Source organism: Paramisgurnus dabryanus, chromosome 14 (assembly GCF_030506205.2).
Source record: "Paramisgurnus dabryanus chromosome 14, PD_genome_1.1, whole genome shotgun sequence".
NCBI lineage: Eukaryota > Metazoa > Chordata > Actinopteri > Cypriniformes > Cobitidae > Paramisgurnus > Paramisgurnus dabryanus.
The window spans coordinates 7015674-7039282 of record NC_133350.1 but is presented as its reverse complement, the minus strand read 5'-3'; the positions used below and the strand labels follow the sequence as shown (position 1 = coordinate 7039282).

Genomic DNA, 23609 nt, shown 5'->3' with positions numbered 1-23609 from the left:
TGTTTTTGAAAAGCCTGGAAAAATGAGCGCGTGGCACCGCCGTGCGAGTCGCGACCGCGGCGCTTCCAGAGCGCACATACTGCGCGCCTACATTTGAAATAATGAACTTGAGCGCGCAATAGACGCAATATGTGAATCACCGCTTCCACAGTACCTGTGTTTGCGGCATCATCTCTCCTAAATCCAAAATAATTCCATGATATAGCTGAGGTGCTGTTCCTTTTCACCACAAGGTCTTCGTCTGACAACACATTTTCCTCACTCTTCTCTCCTTTCTCCGCCATCGTTTTTGCTAACAGGCACAGCGTCGCAACTGACACCTCACAAATCAATCTGAGCGTAGCTGACTTGGGGGTTCCCCTGATTGGCCTAATAGCATGAACGCGCAAACAATCCGTGCGTCACAAACTGCCTACTTCCATACTATATAGTATGCAAAGAGTACGAGAAGTAGTGCTTTTCGCCTACTATATAGTATGGAAGTATGCAGTTTAGGACGCAGGGATGTCTTCAGGACTAAACGTGATAGGTCAAACGTTTATTACATGCGCTCACTTGTTTTCCCTTCATTCATCGCGTCAAGGCTGTCTGTTGCGATGTGTTCATTGCGTCAGTTCATATCACGATGACGATGAAAATTAGATGTATCGTTCAGCCCTAACACACATACTGATAAAAATGTATACCTTATAAAGCACTGTGGATAAAAGCGTCTGCCAAATGCATAAATGTATATGCAAATGTCCTAACAAAGGTTATACATATTTAGTGTTGAGAAAATGACTTCTAAGTCTCTAAGTGCCTAACTATTTATAAGTCTTAATACATTAAAATACCAAGTTATAATTAATTATATGAATTTTATGTGAAGAGAGCCTCATTGCTGGGGCTGTAGAGTGCACAAGACAAAAAAGTCTGAGAAATATTGGTCTAGACATTTCTGATTACTCTGTATTCATTGGTTTGGCTTGCATGAGTGTGGTTTCGGTATATTATGCTTTAGAACAGATATAGAGATGATATTAAAAGTTCTGCCTTTGAGCATCAACAGACTGGACTTTTAGAGAACTTTGTTTGATGATTTGTTTGTTCCAATAAAACGAATTGGACAAAGCTCAACCCATCCTCTGTTTTTCTTTCTCTGCTTTGTCCTCTGCAATATTGTCTATAATTACATGCAAGTGGAAAACAGCAGCGCATAAGCAAATGTCAGACATGCTTAGGGAATTGATCATCCATTTAAAGGACAGGTCAGCCATGCTTCTAAAATGCCAGACCCTCTTCCCATCCCATCAGGGTGGAGAGAAACTGTGGGCATTTAAACAAAAAACCCCTCAAAATGTTCCATCAACCTGTTCAGCTTCCTGTAGTTATCATTAACAATGTGTTACCATCAAATGCCACAATGTGTTGTTGGAGTTTCAGAGCCAAATAACAGCCTAATTTAACATCCAATTTAGGGCTGCACGATTAAATAAAAAAAAAAAAATCACAATCTCGATTCATACATAAATGTGATGATCTTTCTAAATGACGGCAAATCACTTGCATATATTTCCCTGCATATATTCACTTGTATATATCTTCAGATACTGCATTCATGTGTTCACGTATTTACATTACAATTAACTCTTTCTCTCTAGCGTTTAAAAAAAAAGTTGCCAGCCAGCGCTTTTCATGACTTTCACAAAAGTTTAATGCCTTCCAGAAAATGTTCTTCTTTAAATATATATAAATATACAATATACCAAATGAAAGAACAGACCCTCTGCTTTAAAAAAAAAAAAGTTTCATCCTACCTTCAGTAGTTCTTTTGTAATCAGCTTTTGAATATGGGTAGGTTTCTGCAAAAACACCACTTTTTGAGCGAAAATCAGAGCTAATTCCATTTTTGTGACAGACTTTTCATAGAGATCCCATTCAGAGCGATCTTTAAAACAGACACGGACATGCAGCCGCTTGCCATAGGGCAATACTTCGGGGTTTAAAGAGTTGGGGAAGCGGTATTGCGGAAAGCTGGAAATACTCGTCATTGGCAGGGAAGCGTTTTCTCTTGATTGACGAGATATCTCGTCAATGGCGGCAAAAGAGTTAAAGATTCTCTCCTCTCTTTTCCTCATTTGCGACGTTACGTTATAACTCGCGAGACGTGTAAATTTTCGTCGACAATTTTCACACAAATCTGACAATAAACGGAGCGCCATTGTGGAAAATCCTGGTGGTGGTGACGGAGAGAGTGACGATGCAATATTGGTTCCAAAAAAGGCAAGGAAATACCTCTGGCCGTTTCTCAATCCGAAGGCTGCAACCTCTGGAGGGCGCATATGCAGGCTGCATATGTCATCAAGCCTGGTTTATTTAAGTTAAATGAGCATTACATTTGCAAGTCATAACATACTACAACAATTTACGATTAACTAAGAATTATGGTCAACTTTATAATTGTTAATATTCTGAAACAAGACCGTCTTGATGACGTATGCAGCTGAGAAATGCGACCTCCAGAGGCTACAGCCTTCAGATTTAGAAACGGCCTCTGTATCCCGGCACAAGTTCCCCATCAGAAAGAGTTTTTAGCACCAGGGGAACATTGTAAAATGTTTGCGTTTCTCCCTGATGCCTCAAAATGTTTAGTGTTTTGAGGGTTTCGTGTATTTAAAGTTTTTTAAAGGTTGGCCAGTTTGAGTGTACAAAAGCACGAGTGCTATTTATTCTAATTCTTTTTTTAGTAATGTCAACATTGTTTATGTTTAACAGCTAACACATTTTAAATTACTTATCTTAAGGGGTCTAAAATAAGGAAAAGAGACTTTTAAGACACTTTATTATAACTGGAAGTCTTGTGTAGCACTTTTTTACTTAAGTGCAATAAATATTTTTGTTGAAAAAATTAGAATCGTGCTAGAAAATCATGATCTCATTTCCCATGGAGAAAAATCGTGATTCACACTTGAGCAAGAATCGTGCAGCCCTAATACAGATAGAAAAATCCACAGCAACAAGGGGTGTGCCATATCATACTGTCCATAAGAACACCAGTATATTAGTTACATGAGAAAAATGTAATTTCGCAATATCAATGATAAAGCACTAAAATGCAAATACATATATTAAACAGCTGTTTCTAGTGGTTAAATTGCACTTGTTCAAAGTCATTCTAGTTAACCACTAACTTCTTGTTGTGAAGTCGTATGTCACGTGATGTATCAACATGGTGGATGTAGTATGTCCGAATTCATTCATTCATTCATACTATCCATATTCATACTATATAAAACCTTCTGTTTTAACGGTCGATCTAATTAATACCTACTAGTTCCACATACCTAATACCTACTAGACACAGCCCTAGTTCCCCGTATGTGAAGGAAAACATTGTCCAGTCCTCTAAGACGTCTGTGTGGATGACTTCCTACTGTGTGCTCCACGATCTGATTTCACGGCTAGGTCCTATGGGAGCTCATTTAATGTTTCAGGTGTTGAGCTTTTTGTGGAGCAAATATCTGGGACATGCTCCACCTTCCTCACAGTCATATATTTAACTGTACGGCCTTTTAAAAAAAAACTAAATTAGACAAACTGTGATCATATCCCTAATAAATGACAGAGAATAATATATTAATAATAAATATCTTGCACGAGTGTGTGTGTGTGAGAGAGAGAGAGAGTGTGTGTGTGCGCATCTGGGTGGTCAATCCCTAGGAAGCATGGCCGTCTGCCCAGGTCTTTTCCTGAGTGTCATTTCTGGGCTAGTTTTTCCCCTGGTTCACGTTATGATTCATAATGAGCCAAATCATCATTACCCGTCGAACCCCAAGATGCAAGAAGCCCTGACACACACTCACCGAATGCCATCCAGCAAAGCAGCCTTTAATGATTATGGAGTAATCTTACACCAGAGGGATGCAGACTTTGGCCTCAGCACACCTAAGACTTGGAAGCAAGTGCCAATTATTTATTATCCAGAAATGTATAATGATTAAACCATAATTTCGAACCGAATGCTGGGCAGTGTCACTTGAATTTGAAAGAAATTTATGCAAAGATCTTTTATTTCTCTCAACAGATCTGTGGTTACAAACCACTACAGTGAACAATGCGTACTTACAGTAAGTAGTTTCATGACTCCATAGGGAAGGGACACGATTTTTAAAAGCCTTCAAGGGTTTAAAAGTAGCATTTTGGAATTTGATGACATTCAGTTTGGACATCTAATTTCAAATTCAAGTGTAACCAACTTAATTTATTTGAAGATTTTTTTCTCTTGGCAAACTGGATGTGAAGCATCCTTCTGCAGCAGTACACAGGTATCTACAGGCACTGTAGTGATTTTAAAATAAAGTGCTTAGCCCCGGGCTTTTCCAGAAGGTACTAGCATATAATGTGGTTTTCTCTCTTAAACTGCACCTCAGCACAAACTCAGAAAAATATATGCTCCTTTCATCTGTGGAGTTTAATATGTGTCTTTTCAAAATAAACTTCATCTCCTTGGGTTACTCTGGAAAGTATTGGTCTCCGAGATGAATTCATAAGGAATATGTTTGCCCTGGGCATAAGATGGTCTTGCTAGTGGACTAGCCACTGGGGAGCACTTTAGTTCTGACTCCCAATTACAGACTCCACAGAGAAAATGGATGTCCACATCCGGATATCAAACACAAAGGGCCACTTCGGTTGGAGAGAAAACAAGATCTAAGAGCTCAAAAGTGAATGCGCGTATGGGGCCTTTAATGACTTGAAACGTCAGTGTGTTTTTGTACAATAGTCTCGCACCAAGAAACAACGTACTCCATTGTCCATTCCCTCGGTCCACTACCACCATATTCACATTTCTATTTATTCGTTCTCCTGTCCTCTGTCCTAATGATTCATCATATTGTGCGGGTGGGATGTCTGTAAAATCTAAACTGGATCTGGCATTATTGAGATACAAACCACGCAGAACGTCTCCATTTAGTGCCTTTAGAAATGGCATTAAGAGTGGAAGTAAAGGAGAAATGAAACAGCGCTCTTCATCAACACAAAGGCTAACCTTAATGCATAATGCAAATGAGCATGGTAGCATTGGCTCAGCTCTCATTTCTGCGTTCTGATGTAATTAAGAGCTCTGCGGCCTGACTATTTGGGCTTAAGAGAGGCCTGCTTTTTCCGTTTCTCCTTCTCTTTTATTTTCTCTATCCCACTTTTTAATGTTTCGTTGTTGTGTACTAAATCACCATCTTGAGGAGGTACTTACGAATGCCAAACAGAGTTTAAGTAGCTTTTATCATGTCAAATCGGAGAATAATTTGGTGATCTATATTCGGTTAGACGAACCGACTCCTCGTGAATGGAACAACACTCCCATTAGTCTTTAAATTTCCATTTCAAAAATAGAATCAGATACTGCTGACCTTCATTTGTGAAGGCAAGGGAAGAAAGCAACTGGTATCCGTGATAGCATATGCGAGTCATTTGCTTTATCAAAGACAAAAAAATGACAATGACAAAAAACAAATCATGGCAAAATGGTTACAAAAAAAAACACAACATGAAGTCACTTCATAAAACAAACTTCAACCTTTCAAATTTAAAATAATTGCACATCGGCTCCTTTGATTTAGGAACAATACAATGCTGTCATCCAGCTGAGGTGATGGACTACTAGAGGGAGAAGTTTTATTATGAGAAAGGGTTTGATCCCAGTGGAGACTTCAGTCAAACTCTGCAATTGCATGGTGCCAAAAACAGACATTTTGACAAGATACAAATCTCAAAGTCTGTCACCCATTAAGTTTTCCCCAACACTATCAAGACACTTTTTTAACAAAGAAAGACTACAGTCTGCAGAAAAGCAAGACACACACCAGATAACAAACTTATGACAGGATCTTTAACATCTAACAGGTGTATTTTCATTCACTACATGATCAGTACTTATTCATTTATGTGACGCAGAATGCAGAATGAGAAAAGAAATACATGGAGGGAACATGACAGTCTAAGTTTCTTACTGTGCTTTAGGGGACTCTTATTAACTTTGACTCAGGGCACACAATAAAAGAAATACTTTCCTTCAAAAGATGTTTGGACAGAGTTAAACATGGTGACAAGGGGAGAAATGTGTAGCATGCAAGACTATACATCAGTTTTGACTGAACGAACCGGAGAAGACAAGTTTCTACAGCTCTCCAGTGCCATCTAGGGGGTTACAAATTCAGGGAAATGTTGCCTTGGATGCCTATGTAAAAATGTGTTATGTTACTGAAGGAACAAGGTTAAACTGTCGGATCAAATTTTATATCAAAAACATTCTGGTAACATGCCCAAGTAAAATGTCTATACTCATATACTACTTAAGACAGACAGACATTTTAAAGTTACAGTTATTTAGTGAGAGTAAGTAAATGCTTTCAATGCAATGTCAAAAAGCTTATTTAGGAAGACTTAAAAAATTGCATTCAATAATCCTCTGAAAAGGATGGATCTTAAGCTTTTCATCTCTCATGGTTTGAACAAACCTTAATCAATAAGACAATTCAGCACTTGAGAGACAAGAGGCCTTGTTGATAAGAGCGGGCTATCCTCTCCAGTCTCCCAACAGTCATCAGCAAATTTCCCTGATCTGGCAACATCATATAGCCTGGTTAGCCAGACCTACATCAAGATGTAAGGTCTGGCAACTCTTCACACAAACGGCTCAATGCAAGGGGCGGGATATAAGGTTGTCCCTCAAAATGCCTCTGCACGCAATAGGATAGCGCTATGACGGATCAGAGCAACGAAGAAGGTGACGTAGTTACCATAACCAGTCGGCAAAACTCCAAACACATCTTTCTTGCTTAAAAAGGACTTCAGTAGGGTTTATTTGCTCTTCTCTCAAAGAAAAACATAAGTCTAAGTCCTCCAGAGTCGCGGCCAAAGCCGCTTCAAAAGATAGCTGTTCGCCAGCAGCAGCAGCCATTCTCTGTTTTCAAGTAGGAACCGTTGCAGCTCTGTCGTCATCATGTTAAGCCCGCCCCACAGACGCTACACACGATGTGATTGGCCTGACCAAATTTTGGTTTTTGGACCGGTTAAGTGTATTGTGAGTGCCTAGACTAAACCCTGGCAGCAAATATATTTTGCGGCCGCTAGGGTGCGTCTAGATTTCTAGGCTAAACATCATAACCATCACCATTAAAATATGTTCTTGGGGGCGGGGGTAATCTGCTTTTTATAGCTAATGTTACCCCCTGCTCTGTTCACACTATAATAAAACTGTGCATTTAAGAGACTCAGGTCATGCATATAACCAGAAGCAAGTACATACAAGCATATGTTTTTCTCTGGCCAATGCAGATTACGATATTTAGAAATAAGGCCAGCTGACGGCCGATATATGATGCCAATTTTCTTGTCCGGTATGTTTGGTCGATTTTCTGTTTGTACATAATAATAAAAAAGTGTCCTCATCCTTAGCAGATATTTTAAATGTAAAAATTTCACTATTTAAGCCAAAGTATATAAAATTAAAATCAAACAATGATTGGTCTTTCTGAAGAGTCCACACCATGCATTGATCAGACACAGATATTATCTGACACTAAGCTGTCCTCAATTCTTGCTCTTTGCTAAGTTTTGTTACCATGGCTTTTATTGCATTGTAGGATAAAATCCTTGAAGGTAGACCTGATTATTATTTAATTTAATAATCTGATTATTTAATCATCATAAAGTTAACAGTGAACATCTATTTTTTTTATAGTTTAGAGTGTTATTTGTGCAAATCTTTCTAAACGCTCTTAAAGCACATTTACATTCTCATTTATGAGGTGCTGTGAGTGATGGATTGTGCTGACAGTGATGTCTTGTGGGTTCAGTGTTGGACAGATCTGTTGTTTCAACCATTCATACAAAACGAAATGGTTCATATGAGTCAGTTCGCAAATCTGATGGGTTGTGGGCCAATTCAGGCTGTTTAACAGTTAACGAAAAACTATAAGAAAGTGTAACAGTAACAACACTGAAAACATTGCCTCGCTGGATATGATTGGTCTTACGACCTTTCGCCATTGTGTCAGTTTTGTTTTAAGGAATATTTGCAATGGAGAGAGAAAGCACACAGACAGTTTAGAAACAGGAAGGGTGCATGGACTAGTGTTGGGCGATATGCCCCATTTAAAGATCGTCCTATCTTCAGCCTGTGAGATCACCGATACACGACAATATTGGGGATTGGGGCAGTAGTTTATTCATTTATTTATTTATTTGTTCATTTTTACTTATTTATGACAAGTCACTTGCTTGGTGGACAAAAGAGAAGCAAGGGCAACACTGTCATGACCCCAACCTTCTGAAAACAGATTCCATTAATCCATCCGCATCATTAAGTCCAGGCGCTCTACAAGTTCCTGCCTGCTAGGAGGGAAAACAATAAACTTGCTGGTTTTAACCCGCTACGCGCCCTAACAACCTCTCTTGTGCAAGGAAATGTCAGAGCCACGCGTATAACAAGTTCCGGTGCTAGAAGGAGTCCATGCCGCACTCATTCAGGTATGTGTAAAAGTCCAAGACGCGCACATTGAGTCCACGCGCGTGTAAGAAGAAATCCGCAAGCTCTTTCGTGCAAAGTGAAACCCACAAACCCTCTCATGCGAGGAAAAGCATACAATGCGCATGTTAATGTGAAACTATGATGATGATAAAAATAATAACAACTATCGTCATGAAAGCTCTCTATTAGCGATATGTCTCACGATCGTCAATACAAGATACTATCGTCTATCGGCACGACCCTAGAATGGACCGTGCACCGCAAGACATAAGCCCATTGCGCTGTTGTACTGGCTGCTTTACATTTGCGTGATCACTAGTGCTGTGTTACAGCGCATCTTCCATATTGATTCGGACGCACTTTTGAAAGTAACGTGACGAAATCGCTGTTGATCCGTGATCCATTTGTAAAGGACGCATGTGTCCTGTGGAGTATGTAGAGTTAAAGGTAGCGGGGTATACTTTCACTTTGTGTGTCTGTCTCGCTGGCGCACGTGTCTGCATAGCGAGCCGCGTACTCCCGCTCTCTCGCTCGCGCGCGCTTGTGTGTATTTAAAATCAATGAGTTCAGTATGAAAGCGCAGATCTTAGCCTATACTACTGCAAAGGGCTTTATTAGCCACTCTCTTATAAAACAGAACTAACGCATTTGAGAAGAAACACGACAAAGATTTGCATGTGAAAAGTGTACGTCTAGAGAAGAGATACAGAGCTACTTAAACTATAGCTGTCACATAAATAATCTGATTTCTACTAAATAGTATTAACTCTTCGCAGACCCGCTGTCAGGCGTAACTGGGTTTTCCCAAAAAAATAAAAATAAAAATAAAATGATGGCAATACTCGCAAAGATGTTAAAGTGTAAAAGTGATGTTTATTTTACAGTGCTTAAGAGGTGAATACCAATCCAACACTATGTACAAAATTAACAAAGCAAGAAAACTGAAAAAAAAACAAAGGAAAATATAAATGTAAATGTATATGTAAATGTAAATGTAAATACAAGCCCACTACTTTAGGACAAACAAAGATTTTCTCACGGCACCACACTTGCACGTTAGCTCGCCAGGTAAACTGACCCAGATCGTTCTCCGGGGCACCTTCTTATAGGCCAAGCCCCGCCCCCATTTAGTTGAGACCATAATATACAACAGAGGTGAGTAAACAGATAGTTATGTACTTTTACACAACCCAATTATATATACATTTATCTGTATCAACAAAATATTCATAGGAATCAAAAGGTGATCAAAATAACAAACACAAAAGATAAACAAAAATAATAAACACATAATAAAAATATCTAGTTTAATTATTTTCCCCCTTGCAACAGACAGGATAATGGACGAGCCGGCTTCCGGCTGCTTCACGCCGACACGCCCACCCACAGCGGACCTGGCGCTATTTATCCAGGCCGCTGGTGGCGCTCGGGTTCGACCGGCCGATAATGGAGAAGCAGCGCGGAAGACCGGCAACACAGACGCTAACAAACGCTCATAACAAGGAAGTATAGACATAACAACAGGACAAAACATCAAACGAAAGACAACGCTAATGTGTGTGTGTGTTAAAGCCAGTGTGAATACGGTTGGGGATGGAAACGGAATGGAGATGTATGCGTGTGTGAAGACCAGCATGCTATCGGCGTGCGTGTGCACCCGCCGCCTCAGCAGGAACGGAGAGAATGAGGTATGCAGGGGATGACTGCGTATGTATGTGTGTGTGTGTGTGTGTGTGTGCTGCACGGAACCAACGAGCATAGGGACAGGTCACTCTGTCACAATGTTTATAGATATATTCATTGTATATAGAATAATTAAGTGAGAGACAAATATAATGCCTAGAGTAAGGCACTATATCTTTTGTAAAACTGCTTTAAAAAAAAACATAAGCACTAACTCTGGGATTTTAAGCATTTCTATGTTACCCCAAAAGCTAATAAATGAATGGCAACACTGCTGCTTATTCAATGTACAATAAACAGATAATAATAATAATAATAATGTTACTAAATTCTGAACAAAAATTCAAAATAGTCTTGTATCGTGATGCGCATCGTATCGGGACCCTTGTATCGGGACCCTTGTATCGGGATACGTATAGTATCGGCAAATTGTTGGCGATACACAGCCCTAGTGATCAAGCCATCGTTTAATAAAGCTCTCACACGTAGCCTCAGGGTTAAGGAGAGATCTGCTTGCAGCAAGAAGTGGCGCAACAAGTTCTACAACAACGCTTAGATTCCCGCAGATGTGCATTCCTATTAATCTGAATAAATTTTGCAACAAAATCGTCCAAAGCCGTTTTTTTTTAAATATGCCAAAAACCGGCCAAATTATCGGCCCGGCCGATAAATCGGTCCACCTCTTCATACAAGAATGTACACCTATAGCGTGGTAATAATATTACTGCCGCTTTAGCAACAAGGTTGAGTCTAAATATAAAATGCAGTTTATTACAAACAAACAAGACCACAGGATGCTAAAATAATAAAATGCCAAAAATTAGGATACTAAATAATAAAATGCTGATCTTGTCACTACAAAAAGCAAAGAACTAGGGCTGGGCGATTAATCGAAATCGAACCGCAATCGCGATGTGCAACGTTGCGATTAGCAAATCGCGAAAGGATGCGATATGATGCGATATGATGCGATTTGAGAAATATGCAGAGAGGCTTTGTGACAGTCCAATTGAGCCAGCGCAAGTATGTCTGTGCTTTCTCCGTGAGAGGCACGTCAACCAAAACAGCGCTTCTCCTAAACTGACGAGGGGTTTCAATTTAAAGCATACGCGCAGCCTGTGTCTCTCAATGCTTGTTAAATACTCGCGCCTGTTTCCCTATTACAAGACTTTTTGTGCGCGTCTTCCACAACAGACAAGGTGTTTAAACTTGACGTACATGCACAGCCTGTGTCTCTATGCTTATTAAATACTCCCGCCTGTCTCCGCAAGTCTGCATCGCAAGACTTTTCGTGCGCGTCTTCCACAACAGACAAGGTGTTTAAACTTGACGCACATGCACAGCCTGTGTCTCTATGCTTATTAAATACTCCCGCCTGTCTCCGCAAGTCCGCATCGCCCGCGTCTCTCAAAACGGATGATGCGTTTTACACACACACACGCCCAACAATGCTTACAAGCATGGCTCCTTATTTAAAACAAACTAAAATACCATTTAACTGGGTTGCTAATGTCACTTGAATGAAATGACATGACATTGAACGCATTTGGATTTTATATTCATTTTAAAAATCCCAAATGTAGCTTTTTAATATTTTGATAGTTATGAAGTTGAGTATTACAGTTCTTTGTTTACAAAAACAAACAAACATGCATTCAAATCTTTTCAGTAAATTCAGTCACCCATTTAAATATTTTAAATTGTTGTTAAAGTTGCAGCTATAATGAACCCACTTATTTAAATACTGTTACAGTGTTAGTCCAAGCTAAAGATCATTTTACATTTCATACAATAAGAAGTGTTAATTATATTCTTAATTTCTTTGTTTTTGTTTCCTTATTTTCACAAAAAAAAAAAAAAAAAAACCATAAGAATACAGTTAAATCACCAGACCCATAAGCAGTATCAGTAAGATCTAACCATCTAAAGAGGCAGATGCTACAAAATTTAATCGCAAATCGAATCGCAATCGCAATTCCTGGCAAAAAAGGCGCAATTAGATTTTTTCCCTAAATCGCACAGCCCTACAAAGAACACAGGCACAATTTAATGAAAGGCACCGCAAATTCAATCCATCAATTTACTGATGTGATGCTGAGACCAGCGTGATGTTTTACAGCCTATAATGTAAATAGATAACACACCCTAAAGTCAAGAGCAATTAGGAGGCGTTTAGCATTCTTTGTTTACTTTGTACAATTGTTGATGGGCAGGCATTTGTTTTACTCTGTTAATAATCGATCCATTTAACAATCAATCATTTTAATTGTGGTTTCAGCAGCAATTTAAACCTGGAAACAGTTGAGGCTTGGTTAACGGTGCACAGAAAACTGCTTGATCGATGAAGGGTTTTAGGCACCGCACCCCTCCAAACGGACGACCTGAAACTAAGGACAAAATACAGCACACGCCTGTCACACCTCTACCTTCAATTATAGATCTGCACAAACTCTGCTCTGTTTAATGCTTGTTTCTGAAATGGATTTGAATTTTGACAGATTCTGATAATTATATAGCTCTCAAAAATGTACAGCCGTCTCCCAGGCATGTGGCAATCCGTGCTTGAATATACAAACAAACATGCTAGACAACACCACTTTCCAATCTACGCCTACATCCCTCAAAATCCAATTTATAAAGTCAGTGCTGGAAAGTCAAACTTGATGTTTCTCGGAGTATGCAGTACATCCATACAAGGCCATCAAAACTGACAAACAGAGAAATAAGCAAACTCACAAACATACAATAAAAAGCAATATCCAAACAATCCGCCCCCCACCCTCAATAACCCTGACAGTTTGCCAGTATGTGTACACATACACATGAGCACTTTTCAAATGCTTGACAGGCTGAGATCTCCTCAGACATATATATGGAAAGCTCTGGCTCATCTTCTCCCACTGTGCTGCTGACAAGAGCATTCTGCCTCAGTGAGTCTGTAGGCCACCCTTATCCAGAACCGTATGTACCCCTTATCATACAATGCCCGACACCGTAGCGTTTTTCAACCCATTACCTCTCATTATAGTGCATGTGCAGGGGTGAGGAGCATCTATGAAACATACTGGGAGATAATTCGGTCTCTCTTTATACTCACTCTACACAGAACCATAAGGAGGAAACAACAGAATGGAAATGTGATGTCCATGTCAACTCTCTGTATATTATGACAGCCCTCTTCTGGTTTTAGGTATAAAATACAGACATACTATGATTTATGATACACAAAAGAGCTTATCCATGTTTTTGGATTTTTACTGTGGATGATTATATCAAAATAAACTTATAAGTGAAGGCACATAAAGAACACTTAGGTGTCATACAGTAAACAAATTAGGGGTGTGGGATATGGCAATATTTGATTGTGAACGAATAAAATGTTTTCAAGATTCACTCTTTCGTAAACATCGTTGTATCGTGATTCGTGCATACATCAAGTAAGCAACAAGCGGCACGCTACATGAAGGTGAGGTAAAGGCCCGGTAAACCTTTTTTCCATGTCCGTGTTCGGAGCTTTCAAAGTATACTGACTACTCAATGGATTATTCTAAAATATACCAAAAGTGGTATCACCAGACCGGAGATTGGCTGAAAGGATTACAAAATGCTAAAAATCAAGTGTTTAACTCTAGGGGAGCTGAAAATAAGCATATATTTTAGGCTACCTTTAAAGGTCAAAAACACATTGTTTTCCACATAACGTACATTTTGCTGCTTCTCTATGCCCCACCTTTTTGAAACATGAAGATTTTTAAAAAGCTCATTCTAATAAGCGCGGTGTACTTTGATTTGCCAGGTAGCCAGTGTGTTGTGATTGGCCGAATTCCTCAAGCGTTTGACAGAAATGTTACGCCCCTTATCATATTTGGAATATCAGATCCCAAAGCACAGCATTTCCATGACAAGACAGTGTTATGCAAGTCTCCCCACACAGTGGGGCGTGTTTGAATGAGGTGTTTTAGGAATGAATACATGGGCCTTCACTTTTAGAAAGAATATCTCTTTGGGTTTAAGACTTCACAATTTTTCTATATGGACAAATAGGTTGTAATACTCCAAAGAGAGAAAAAAACATAAAATCACATCATACGACCCCTACACAGTGCAGTTATATGTGCAGTGGTATTGGGTTGATATGGATGATGACAGGTTAGGGTTGATGATGTTGCATAAGGATGCAGTCTATAGTGCATTGGAGTCCAATTATAAAGCTGACCTGGTCACACAACTAGACACACTTATTTTAAAGAACTGTGTGGTCAGTTAAAATGGGCTTCACTGTTGTGCATTTCCTTGCATGTGCCCTCTCACTCGCTCTCTCTCTCTCTCTCTCTCTCTCTCTTTCCTTTACCTCCTTTGTCACAATCACAGCTCATTGCCATGCAAAAGCCAGAATCATTAAAATACACTCCATTACCAAAGCTACAGTGTAATTATGAGATAAAGAATTTATCACATGCGCTGAAATGCAAATCAAAAAGGTGTTCTTTTTCCCTCCATTAAAGTAATTGGTTTGCAAACACTGTCGCAAACTCACAATTGAGAATAGATGACGTGAAAAGGCTATCATGGTCTTGTGAAACCTTGAAGCGAATTACAGAACTGTGCTTCTGGGAGTTACAGCGTCAGGGGACGTTAGGGAGGAAAGCCAGAAAAGCTGCCATTTTGGAAGAAGATTTAGCCACAAATTAAACAAAAACTAAAGCTGAAGAACTACATACTACATGAGTTTGCATGAGGATTGTATAGAACGGGTCTGATATGGTTAAGACTTGTTTTATTCTACACCTGCGAATTTCAAAGAACACATTTATCCGGCAATTATCTCCCGAACACCATAGGGGGTGCATGATCACCGCGAAACCACACTTTCCTATAAAGGAACATTTGAGCTATTGTTATACCTTTCCTTGAAATGACTCCTCAGTAAGGCGGACAACTACAAGATGTGCAATTAGTCAGTAGGAGGAACGGAAATGATTTTAATAGCAGCATGATTAAGAAAACAGGTGTTGCAAAACTAAAAACTGTTTTACACATTTTTTGAAAGCAAAATAGCTGGAAGTGTTCAAAGGTGAAATCTGCACCTTTACTAATATGGGAACAGCTGCAACATCATCACTGAAAAGAGCTCAGTTTGTTGATTGACTTGGTTTAAGGGCTTGCATTATTTACTGAAGAAATGGTAAGAAACACAAATTTGTAAATCAATCAGGTGCAGCCTTCCAAGATTAAAAACCAGACAGACATAATTATTCATGTTCTGCATCGCTCTTTCTCTAGTTGTTCACAGACAGTTCAGCAGTACTTATTAAAGTATTAAAATAACTATGAAGAGACCTTGAAGAGGGGGAAGAAGAAAAAAGACTGCATAATGTATGCAGATTTCTCATTAACACAGTCACATTAATGATAGCGTTTAAAAGCAGGTGCAGATGTTTTAAACAACATTAAAAACTCCCTCAGTGAGACCCATTTACACTCAAGTCAAATGTTGGATTTCAAAACTGGTTATAAAAATCCTAGATCATATAAATAAATTCACACAAAAAGAAAACAAAACTCACCTAGACATCGGTTACCTTCACGTTTTTAATAATCTACCTTTCAAACAGTACTGGGGACAGCCCAAATTCAGCTCGCACTTCTTCCCTAACATGTAATCCTGAGACTTCAAAGTTTTTTTCAATAAAACTGTATAAATTTACCGTTAAAACATTCAGTGCCCTTTTCTGGCTTTATGTATTTAACTTAAGTCATTAAAATCCATCTAAGCCCGTTTCATATTGGGTTACTTAAGCCCTCAGAGTACAGAATAATAATTTTTTTCTAACACCCTAAAAGAAAAATGAACAGGGTACAAATCTCTTACAATTTTCCTTTGCCAAAGATTTAATTCAAAATATAAAATCCTGTCTGTTTAATTCACTCTGAGGGTTTTCTCCTTTTTAATGTTGCTTTTCCACTGCATAGTACCAGTGTCATTGCTAAATGCAAGATTATCTTACCAAGATTTGCTTTTGAAGCTTTGCTGTAGCATTCCCAAACTCTCTTTTGGCAGTGAATAACATCTACAAACATGCCGAAAATCAAGAACACCACTCCATCTATATGCTTCTTGATCCCGTGTTGGTCTGTGTCGCGTTTACGATTAAGTCACAGCAGTAGAGACGGCTCAACTATAACGATAAATCTATAATCCCAGCCAATTTTGAAGCGGTACTAAAATGCAGTGGAAAAGCAAGTAAATAGAGCCGAGACACGTCTTGCTGAGCCTAGTCGTACCGCACCGTGTAAAAGCTCCGTGAACTTCAAATAATTTAGATTAAGCCATAACTTTAGAGACAATGGCCCTTATTTATCATTCTTGCGTAGAAACGGGCGTATATGTTGGCGTAAGATTATGCTTACACTCGTCTCACCGCCTGATTTATGAAGCTGTGCGTACCTCTGAAATTCAGGTGTACGCAATATCTGCCCTTCATAAATGCCGCGGCTGAAAACGATCGTCATTAGAATAAGACGCCCATATAAATTCAAGTCTCCACCTCCCCCACGCCCTCATTTTACGACATTGACACATGGAAGACGGCAAAGAGGAGAAACTAGGGAAGTGGAAAGAAATAAAATTGTTTTATTTGGGAGTTTAAAGAGCGGGATTAAAAACACATTAATAATTGCATGACGTTTTGTAATATTTGTATTATTATTTTTATTATTAATGACGCTTAATTGATATTTAGAAGAATAATTATTTATTATTATTATTATTTAATGTTGCCTACATCTAAATTATATGTCTGCTTAATGGTTCGGTTAAGTTTTTTAAAAATAATATTTTAAAATGATGTAGTAACTTTTGTAGTGTGTTTTTCTGTATTTACATACAGTTATTTGTTAGCTAAGATCCAGTTTGATACGGAGCTCCGGATATAATTCAAATTAACAATTTGTTTCCACGACATCCACATGTTTTACTAGACTAATTCATAATTTGAAGTAATAATAATTGTAATAGTAATTACGAAATATTATAATAATTAATTCCAAGGAACAAACTGTTGAATATTGGGAACAAATTCTAAATTTATGGCCATACTTTAGACTAAATAAGAAAAAGAAGTGTCCATAGCATAAAAAATTATTCGTGGCCATAATTTTGTCCGCATGTTATCATGATCGGATTTACGGCTCCATTCAACACAAGCATTTTACCTTACCTCATCTGTATTTATTTATCATCGAATGGTACGTAACTAGCTTACCTTTTATTGCATTACCATGTTTTCGTAGCACATCCTTGTGCTTTCTTGCAATGTGCCGCTTCAGATTCCAGGAAGAATATTTGCTAACTCTTTACAGTCTCTCCGCAGTCCCTTTCAATTTTTTCTTCCTGCTCAATCTTAACTTTGATTTTTACTTTACATTTATGTATAAGGCTTGAATTCCATAACTTATTGCTAGACGTTTTTACAGATTCTCGAACTAGCAAATTATCAAAGGGCGTTCTGGGTTCAACGAGCGGTGCTGAGGGAGCGGAATTTTCGGAAAGGCGCTTTGATGGTAATATTACCGCACCGCTCAACGCTCCGCTCCGTTCACATGCTCGCTCTGAAACATCAGGTAAAGCGCACAGGCTCTCAACTGAAGGAATACATATGCATACAAATCAAATGCTTTGGTAAAGTCTCACAAATTAAACATTGAACATTGTTGCATAAAAATAAACACTGAAGTTTATAATTAGCCTACTATGTTTTTTACAGTGGGTCATAATATATCATATATTTTAGTTTGTCAGTACGTTTTGTGGTGTTAGGAAGTTTTTGCGCATTTCTGCACTAACTCAAAATGTGCGTACACCACCTCCTGAGCTGGCGTAGGATTTGAGCGTGCCGTACGCCAACGTCCATATTGATAAATCTCAAAGTCACCGTGGTTTTGGGTGTACGCAAGGTGTACGCTGGAAATTTGGTGTACGCACTTTTGATAAATGAGGGCCAATGTGTGAGCTATACCTAAAAGGGCCAAAAATGTCAAGTAATATAATACAGCCATAAATAAAGGAGATAAAATAAACATTATAAATCTTTTGTCACATATAGCCGTGTTACCGCCATGCTTATCTTTATAGGAATTAAGAGATTATAGTAAAATCTCACCATCACTTTTACCATGCGTTCATAGCAGATAGGGCCTAATTCCTGTCTGGGATCTGTTGAGGTCAATTGTCGACAAATGGAGAAGAATTTGTGGGTTATTGGCAAAGGATCTGTAATAGGACTGGCATTTACTACCATCCCCTCCCTGATAATATTGACCACTTTTCTATGAAACAAAAGGAAAGACACATCATACAATACACCAGAAGTTCATAAATGAGGAAAGAAGAATTTAGGAGTGTACTGCTTCCCTTCAACCTCTCCTTGGGCCCCTTTGAGTACTGCACTCTCTGATGTCCCACTTGCAACCCATTCAAAGGCAGGTCAATGGCAAGAGATAATTAGCACAGTAACGTATGATTATCTGCATATAGACCTTATAAAAATGGACTATCCCGCAGGCAGGGAATGGTGTTTCAGCACAAACATACACTCGAAAGACTCGAGTAGGTGAGGAAGGTGATCTCTAAGCTTGAGAATGACACAAGCGGATGCGACCCAGCTATTAAACCAGCAATGTGTAATATATATTGCAATATACTAAAAACATTCAAATAGCACAAGCAGACTTGAGCATCAAATATACTTCAATTCTTTACTGCACCCTTGTCAGGAGGTACACAAGGGAACAATACAGAGGAGAAGGCTAGTGAGGTAGAAAATATAACAGAATAAAAAGAAAAAAAAAGTAATGCACCCTTTCACAAATAATGAATGCTTCCCTCTGTAACAGTTGCCAGGGGGACAGTGGACGTTTTGCAAGAAGAAAGGTGTGCTTTTGTGTACAAAATAAACAGCAAAATTCACATCTCACCAAGATGTGATTTTAGGCACATACAGTAAATACACATCCGGCAACAAATCAAACAAAAGTGCACAAACACATGCATAATATTTTGCTTGGGCCTAACAAAATTCCATTTATAAAATTTACCTGTGAAAGGCTAAAAGTAAAGGTGGCAACTCAATGAAACAAATATTCAATATCCAGTCCACATAATAAAAGCCATCCACACAGAGAAGCTGAGTTACAGACAAGGAGCCAGAGACGGATAAGCTCACAGAGTCTCAATAACACCGCCGAAAAGCCCTGCTGAACTCTAGAATGTTTTTCACTGGTCACTTCACATCGCCAGTCGCCCGAGCTTACCCTTTCCCTCCCAAAGCAAATTATTTTTAGGGACGCCCTCCAGTGTTGATGTGTCACAGGGTTTAGACAAGTAAATGCGGTTTTGATTGCTTGGCGATGTCCAGCAGTGACCTCTCAGCTACCCGCTGGTCAAGAGAATTAAGAGACGAACAGAATGACACTGCATCTTCCACCAAGTCCACAGAAAAAGCTCAGAGTCTGGACTAATAAAGCATGCCAATCTGGCAACCGCTGAGCTTTTCAATTCAGTAGTCTCGGCGAGGAGAAACACTTGCTGTGACCACTGCTTAAGACCCCAAGACTCCACCAACATTTACTCTAGAACGGTACATGGTGTTGTGTCTTCCAAGACGAGTCAGTTGCATTGTAAAAAGGATTAGTAATGTAGGCCTTAAGGCCGTTTTTGTGAAAGTGCCGTTTATGGCTGGCTGGCTTGTTAAACATATCTAATTCTAGATTAATAAAATAAATTATATCTTAATTTTAAAGGATTAGTCAATTTTCTTAAAAAAAAATCCTGATAATTTACTCACCCCCATGTCATCCAAAATGTTGATGTCTTTCTTTGTGCAGTCGTGAAGAAATTATGTTTTTTGAGGAAAACATTCCAAGATTTTTCTCATATTAATGAACTTTAATGGACCCCAACACTTAACAGTTTTAATGGAGTTTAAAATTGCAGTTTCAAAGGACTCTTAACGATCCCAAATGAGGCAAAATTGTCATTTTTGGCAAGAAAAATAAAAATCTGCACTTTTAAACCACAACTTCTCTTCTTCCTCCGGCTGTGTGACGAGTAGGGATGGGCATGATTAATCGACGATCAATAATTGATCGTTAAGAATTTCGATGATGACGATAATTTTTTTATTGATTAATCTAATACTTTTTTTATCTAATGCATGTTGCGTTGCCTAGCGTAGTGTGTCTTGAAGCAATTAAATGAATTTCACTGTGTGGCAGCAATTCAACATTTTACCACCAGAGCGCAATATTTAACACAATACTCCGTTATCTGAGACGTTCTGTTTTGATTTCAAAAGAATAATCATGAAGAGGTCATGATTTTTTTGAAACAAATGAGGTCTCTGTTTAAGAATGCGGCTCGCAGCTGCAGGTTCCACTGCTTTAGAGCACCGCATATTCAAGCGCATATATGTTCTGTTTGTCTAACTAAATGTAGTTTAACTGTCTGCCACAAGTTGATCTTGTAATAAAGGTCTAATGGAGGAAAGCGCGCTGTATTTTTGTATTCAACATTTTTGAATTATAAAAGTTAAATAATTATTTTTATTATAAAAATAAATAATGATTAATCGATAGTCGATCGTTACTTCTCCGGACGATCACCTAAAAAAGTTTAATCGAATGCCCATCACTAGTGACGAGCCAGCGCAGCCTCACGTAATTGCGTAATGACGTCGAAAGGTCACGTGTTACATATATGAAATGCACATTTGCGGACAATTTTAAAAATAAACTGACACAAAGACATTAATTGGTATCATTCCACATACAACAACGTCAGAACGGTCCTCGTCCTCCACACTTGTAAACACTGGGGCATAGTTTCGATACGTCATCCGTGACCTGTTCACGTGATGATGTATTACGTGAGGTCGCGCTGGCGCATCACAGGACCGGAGAAAGACGAGAAGTTGTGGTTTAAAAGTGCATTTGTTTTCTTGCCAAAAATGCAATTTTAAACTGCATTAAAACTATCAAGTGTTGGGGTCCATTAAAGTCCATTAAAATGAGAAAAATCCTGGAATGTTTTCATCAAAAAACATAATTTCTTCCCGACTGAACAAGGAAAGTAGGGCTGTGCAAAAAATCGACTGCGATTATCATGCGCGTGTCATCAGTAAAGCCGGTTCGGTGATTAGTATTAAATCGCCATCAGCTGCTTTCAGATGGAGCGGCATTTATTAAACAGACCCGTAGTTCACCGAGAAGCTAGGCAAAATCGGGTTCATAATCAAGGAAAATCGATTCCGATTTTCTATGCGATTTTGCCTAGCTTCTCGGTGAACTACGGGTCTGTGTAATAAATGCTGCTCCATCTGAAAGCAGCTGATGGCAATTTACTTCTAATCACGGAACCGGCTTTACTGATGACACGCGCATGATAATCGCAGTCGATTTTTTGCACAGCCCTAAAGGAAAGACATTAACATTTTGGATGACATGGTGGTGAGTAAATTATCTGGATTTTTTTTTTTTAAGAAAAGTGACTAATCCTTTAACCTTTTTAAAGCGCTTCCTTTAAAGTACTTTACTAAAAACATTAACAGATATGTATTAATGTAAAACATGCAGGTCACTAAAAGTTGGCAAAATGCAGCGACCACCATGTGCTTCAGGATGCAAACAGACCCACTGATGGTGACTTTCACTTTAGAATTCACAGACTGAGCTGATGGATTGGGTCTGGACATAACAGAAAATATTAAATGACTCCTTAACAGTACACACGTTGAAGCACAACATTTCAAAAAGGATTTTGAAGTTACTGCATGCAAACAGAGACCAAAAATAGAGCACGGCTACAATCAGGCTTCTAAAGAAATTTTAAGTATGGAGTAAAGAGTATTTCCCTCACTTTCTGTCAGTAACTTCTATTTCACTTTAAAAACAGAAGTGGGTTCAACCGAGTTGATGAGCAGACGTATCGAGGACATTAAATTCACTGCCAATTAATTCTTGTCACTGTGAGAGAATTGCAGGCCTATATAGCATTTTACAGTAAAGGAACTAATTGGGATGTTCTCAAGAGGAGGAAATAAGGTGGGGGGTAAAAGCACTGACAATGTTCAGAATTAAATTAATTTTCCAATCGTTCAGTGACATACATGCATTAAAAGTTCAAAATAAAAAAGTTTTATGGAAGCGCTGAATAAAAAAATAAACACCGCTTCATTGTCAATGCCACTGCACTGTTTTCTTTGTTCGCCAAACTGCTTTGAAAACTATCACACTTAGGATTTGCTTTAAAATGTAAAAGTACGGGGTGGGCGGTATGACCAAAAATCCATTTCACACACAGAATGAGTCCATTTATTTCACAGTAGTGGTATATTTCACAGTACACATGTTTTTCAGTTTATATTGTTTTTGGAACATAAACATTTGCCACTCACTATAGCTTTTAACTCAATGCTCACCCCAGTTTTAAAATATAAGAGGGTTAAAGCTAGTGTTAAAGTTAAAATGCCAAGAAGATAACAACAGAAGTAAAAAAAAGTGTTAAAGTAAAATTGCCAATAAGATAAAAGCAGATTAAGTCTTGATAGACAGAATCTTCTTTTTAATTGAGTTTTTAATTTTATTGACTATTGAAGCAATAGTATGCATTCATTGTATTTTGCATTTATGCATACAGTACATAAAAACAGGCAATATGTAAAATGAACAGCTATGAAAATATGCACAAACCTACAGGTAGGATAAATACCTGTATATGAGAGACGGAGCTCTAGATATAGATATTATAAATATGAAAGGTGCTATGATCGGAAGACCATGAAGTCGGTTTTAAAGTCTTGACGCCCTTTACTTTCTATTAGACCTTAACCGTTGCGTCTCTATGTCGTCTTTTTGATCAAAGATGTTTGTACTATAAGCAAATGGCGGGTCAAACTACATCGCTCCAGCAGCGCACGTGTCATTGATATAAACAAGTTTTGTCTTAGCTTGCTTAAAGTTCAGAAAACTTTGCAACTATTAGCATTGCGTGCGACAAAAGCTTTCTTAATTTGGCAAAGCAGCTGCTTGCGCATGCCTTGAGAGGCGTTACGTGAGAGACTGAGCATGAGCACAGAGAGAGAAAGATAGCGAGAGAGAAAGATAGCGAGAGAGACCTGTGGTGTATTCGCTGGTTGTTATTATGAAATTACACAAATAATTCATAAAATAATCCACTCATAACAAATGAACATGTTTCTCTGTCACACTTAGTCTAACGTGCGGGAGTGCAGATTTAGCCACACCCACTTATTTACATTCTGCGGTATAGACGGAATAGAAAAATCTGTTACGTCTGACATTTTATTTTAGGCCACAAAAGCCATTTGTTTATGTTGTTTCCGTCAAAACCGTC

The 23609-nt window shown here is 38.6% G+C and overlaps 1 protein-coding gene across 1 annotated transcript in view; it reads right to left on the bottom strand.

The window, feature by feature from the left end:
- Window positions 1-23609, bottom strand: part of diaph3 (diaphanous-related formin 3) — a 414251-nt gene that overhangs the window by 342273 nt on the left and 48369 nt on the right. The window lies entirely within an intron of this gene.